Source organism: Solanum stenotomum, unplaced genomic scaffold (genome assembly GCF_019186545.1).
Source record: "Solanum stenotomum isolate F172 unplaced genomic scaffold, ASM1918654v1 scaffold6733, whole genome shotgun sequence".
NCBI lineage: Eukaryota > Viridiplantae > Streptophyta > Magnoliopsida > Solanales > Solanaceae > Solanum > Solanum stenotomum.
The window spans coordinates 894114-900063 of NW_026036338.1; positions in this window are offsets into that span (position 1 = coordinate 894114).

The window sequence follows — 5950 nt, forward strand, 5'->3', positions numbered from 1 at the left end:
TTTGTTTCAATTTACATTTTCAAAAAATGCGTAAAAAGAATTGTACCGACATCCAAAATTTGCATCTTCAAAAAATAATTTATTTAAAAATTTTAGTCAACGTAACTGTCCAATTATTGAAATGTATATACATATATCATATTCCATCTGATTTTGAAAGAACAATGAAAGCAATATTTTTAAAAGAACCTATTATTCATACAACTAACATTAACCTACAAATTGATATCTCAATTAAAGAAAAAACTTGTCTAGAATTATCGTTGAATTAATTTTATTTTTCCATTTTCATCATGACCCCATTCTTTTGTCACATATATAGAGCATGCTTCTTCTTCAAACAAAAAAAAAAAAAAAGAACATTTCATTTTTTTGAGCGCACCTAATCCATGTGGAAAATATTAGTGCAAATTAGTCTTTTTTTCTCTCCTCCAATATATTATGGATTTGAAAATTATACACTAGTAAGAACAAAATCACATGGTGTTGTACTTTTTTTCCTCCTTTTATAACAACTCATAGCTTAAAAAAGGACTTAATTCCAAAGCTAATAATCTTGTCTAAATAAGTATTTAAGAATCCTAGTTAATAGAGGTGTCACTTAACACGGAATTGATTAGTTTTGTGGGGTATGGGGTGGATTCTTTTTCAATGCCACCAAAAAATAACGTAATTTGCAATATCTCTACATACGGTTTTGCCTTATTCCTCAACCCCATTTGTTGAACTTTATTGAATATGTTATTGTTATATTGTTTCGTTAATAGTATTACTTTTTTTAAAATGTGAGATCCACGCATGTTTCGCATTATGTTCTTGGACCGAACATGGAACATGGTTATTATATATGTAAGCTTGGAAATAAAGATCAATACACACTTATCAAATTAAATGTACGAGATAGATCAAATATGGATGATCCAATTAATCTTTCATAGCGGGTTATATATATATATATATATATATATATATATATATATATGGATATGACTCATATTTTAAAAACATTAATTCTCCAACGCATTTTTGATTGAGTTGAACGACTTATCCATTTACTAGTTGTGATAAAACTGATAACGTACATTGAACATTTTCTATCCTGTTTGAACATTAATGTAGTACTCCATTCATTTCTGGCAAAATGGAGAGAAAAAAAAATGGAAAGAAGAAGAGATACATATAGTCACGTAAAGAGTATTAGATGATTAATTATTATAATGTAATAATAAGATGAATACTAGAATACCAAATTGCCAAAAAAGAAAAAGGGGGGAAAGAGATTATATTACTACACTAGATATAGGACCCCGTGCCAGCACGGGGCCCAATATATATATATATTTATTTATTTTAATTTATGTCATATTATGGAATTTGAGAAGTTATTGAAATTNTTGATTGAGTTGAACGACTTATCCATTTACTAGCTGTGATAAAACTGATAACGTACATTGAACATTTTCTATCCTGTTTGAACATTAATGTAGTACTCCATTCATTTCTGGCAAAATGGAGAGAAAAAAAAATTGAAAGAAGAAGAGATACATATAGTCACGTAAAGAGTATTAGATGATTAATTAATATAATGTAATTAATAAGATGAATACTAGAATACCAAATTGCCAAAAAAGAAAAAGGGGGAAAAGAGATTATATTACTGCATATATATAGATGGAAGTCCAAATAATTAAAGCCATCGATGAGCTTTCAATTTCCACCTAACACTCTTCCAATTGGCTTTAATTAAATATTATATTAGTAAAAAAATGTTTCCTTTTTTTTTTTCTTACCCTTTAATTTTGCCTTCTGATTGGTCCATGGGAAACGTTTTAAAGGACGTTAATACTATAATTACCTATATTAATATATATAGTTGATTAGACTGCTACCTAGCTAATTGATTGTATGAGGGAATTGATCCATCTACCATCCCACAATAACTTTTTCTTGAAAATTGACAAGCATGTATGCTTCTGTTTCACCAACCTAAATTATTATAATTATCAAATGACCTTGAAATTAAGCAGGATCAATGTATTCTATCACTATACTAAAAATAATCTTTTATGACAATATTTTATTTGACGATGAATATATTTATTAGAGATAAGTAGCATTCTTAGTAAATAGTAAATGTCTCTAAAGTATATAGCTACATTGGACTCATTGACAATATATTAACTAATGTGGATAAAGATTTTAAAACTTTTTATCAATGTACATTTTTATTGCCGCTAAAGTTATTTTTATTGTAGTGTACATATATACCAAGAGGCAAATTAGTTAAGCTTATAATAATGTACGTATTTAACTAGCATTGGGGAATCTTAATATAATTGGTTAACTACTTAAACTTTCATTGGTAAAGATCTAATTTCCCATCTTATAATTCCCTTTCCCTTACGCTAAAAAAGAAGAAGAAAAAACTAGCATCCGAAAGTTGTAACGGCCCAAACAAATTAAATGTTCACTGCAACATTTTTCTTATATACATACGTATTCATCTTAAAGATTCATGTTACTAATGACTAACCACAAAGTTATTTAATTCAGGTAGAAGTACAGTCTACCTCTATTTAGCTTTACTGGCTTTCTTATATCTATACCACGAATCCGAAACTACCTCTTCTGATTAAAGTTCATATGAACCGGGTATTCCCCTTACATGCATAAATATTTTTTGACTCAAGCTATGAACTCCACCAATCAATCAATCCTTGTTGGAATTTCATGAATTGATACAGGTTCCAACTCCATCATCAATTGTTCATGAAATTCACGATGCAATTATTCTGTGTTTTAGCTAAGAAATTTAAATTTAAATCTCCAGTGACTACAATTTGCAAATTAACACACTAAAAATGAAAGCTAAATAATTTGAGACTCAAAGACTGGTCAACTATTCTTTTTGTGGGTTGGCTGTATAATATTCCTCTTAGAGACTAGTACTAGTAGTCTTTACCGATCCATTTTGCCTATATTTGTTTACTACTTTTTACTACCTAACATACCCTACAATTATTCTTTATCATTCTTTATTGCCAATTGATTTCAAAGTTTAAGTGAATTAAAGGTATGCATAGTAACAATAAGTGAATTAAAGGCATACATAGTAACAATGAAATTGATTGAAAGTGAGTCAAAATTAATAATCTTTTAAAAGGTAGCTAGCTAGCTAGCTAGTTTTATCAATTATAATATGTATATACTGTAACAACGAAGACTTAGATTGGCAAGATTATAGACTTTGGGATATTTTTTTCATAGAATGGTAATTGTAATTGGATCGGACCCTCTAATTAGATAAATATAAAACACCTCCTAAATTTTAGCATAAAAGTGACAAGAACCTCCCACCTAATTAATGTTACACATTAGCTTGCTTCTACAACAAGGGAATGGGATCACATTAATTATATTTACTCAACAAAACAGTCAACGTCATTTGTTTTAGTTTTGTTGCAACAAAGTCATGTGTTTGCAATATTAAGATTTCGAAGAACAAGTTCTTTTTTTTTCTTCTCAAAATCAACCTTTTGGTTATTTTAATTTTTTCAGAAATTATGTTAGTAGTAATTTGTTCTGATTTTTGAAAAGTGGTTTAAACAAACACATTCAGCTTAATTCTGTTTTAGAAAAAGCTTCACAAACCCCCATCCTAATACCAGTTAATTGTCACAATTAATATGTGTTTATAATGTGTGCATATAACTTGTAATAATTTATTTTATTAAATAAATAATAATGTTTTTCACAATCAAAATGTTAATTCTATTGAGTAAGCTAGAAATGATCATGAAAATATAGTTGATAAATTAAGAAGGATCATATATAGTGCATAGATGTATATAAAATAAAGTGAGAAGGAGTAAAACATGTATATATACGAGTCGTTTTCATATTGCTTGAAATGGGGGACAAGATCTTCTTGTGCATATTTTCCTCTTCAATCTCCATCCTTGTCTACAAAATAATACAAAAATATATAAAAAAATCCAAAGATTATATCAATCTCATCAAAATTATTATATATAGGCTTATATATATTCGGATGAATTATTAAGTAGCACTAGGGGTGTCAAATGGGTGGGTTGGATTGAAATTAGAGATATTAAAATGGGTTGAAATAGAAATATGGTTGGGTCTTGACCCGCACAAGTTTACTTTGGGTTCAAATGGGTTGGACTCAAATGGGCTAAACAACGGGTTGGGTCTTGACCCGCTTAATTTCAATAATTTTAACATAGTGATATTTAACTTTTATAATCACAATTTGAATTTCAACTCAAGATTATTTTTTTTAAAAAAGTAACAAATGGATAGATAAATCCTAAAAGATATTAAATAGAAAATAATTCATACTTTTAAAATAGGAACATATCTTAATAAAGAGTTTTAAAACGGGCTGAAATTGAAGATTAAATTGGGCTCAATTGAGGATTCTCTTAAAATGGGTTAGGCTTGAATGGGTTGATATTGAACCCAATTCAAATTATCTTGAGCCCAACCCTTAAAATTTTGGGCGGGTTGGACGAGTTACCTATGTTTGAGATTATTTTTTACACCCCTAAGTAGGAGTGTGCATTCGGTTTTTTGGTTTGATTTTATACTATTTGGTTTGGGTTTTCGGTTTTTGGTTTTGAAGAAGTGTAACCCAATTTGAACCAAAATAAATTTGGTTTGGTTTGGGTTTTTTCGGTTCGGCTAATCGGTTATGTCAATAATTAGAAACATAACAAAGTTATATTAGCAATTTGGAAAAAATAATATATATATATCACAAGTAAAACGTAAAATACAATACTTAAAAGTATATCAATTATAGATGTCCAAACATAAAAGGTAACTAAAAAGGGACAAAAGTGGTTAACTCCAACTTAATTCTATATATATATATATATATATATATATATAAATATAATTCAATTTTTTTGGTTTTCGGTTTTTATTTTTCTAAATCATAAACCAAACCAAAAAACCAAACAAAGTAAATTATAAATCCAAAACCAAACCAAAAATCTAAAAAACCAATCCAAATTAGAATTCGATTTGATATGATTTGATTTTTCGGTTTAATCCAAATAGTGCACACCCCTACCCCTAAGTAGTACTATATCTTAAGCTATAGAAATATCTACTTGATCCTTCTCAATCGTTTTCTTTTTTAAAAACGATTTACACTTAAATTGTGTTTCTTAAATCATGGAAAAACAAAGCCAATAATATAATATCAAAAGGCACACTATACTATACTATTACTATATATATGTGGAGAAGCGTGGTAACCTTTTTTTCTTTTGGTAATCTTCTATTTAATTTAATATGAAATGATTTAATTTTATTTATCAATTGAGAAGTTTATGTATTTAATAGTAGAATCTAGTTGGGGTTTTTTTTTCTTTTCAATTTAGCTAATTGTTTTATTCAAAAGTATAACTTATATAAATTTCATAGTGTAAAGAGTAAATTACATCATATCCCTGCTCTTTTTCTAATTACAATAATCCCTTAAAACTTGTACCTTCCGGTACATAAGTCACCATCCGGATACATTAATTCTAATACAAGAAGAATTCTTTTATTGCACTAAAAATAGAATAAAATCTGAAAATCTAATTAAATCCCATAAATTACGCTTACGTTTCTTCTTACTCTCAATCATAAAGAGGCAAATCCAGAACGAAAAAATTCAAACTTTCAAATTGTTCCCCCCATTAAGCGAAGAAACCTTTCAGATTTTATTCAAAAACTTTTGTCAAAATTTTGGGTTAGTGAGGTGAGTTATGAATGATACAAAAGTAATGAAATTGTTGTTAACTTTTGTCCAATGGTTGGACAAACGATTTCCTTTTAAATCTTCAAGTTTATCGAAGATCCTTCAATTTTGATTCAAGTTGTTTGAATTTGCTATGTATACCCTTTGTTTTTTAATTTTTTAAATTTGTATATT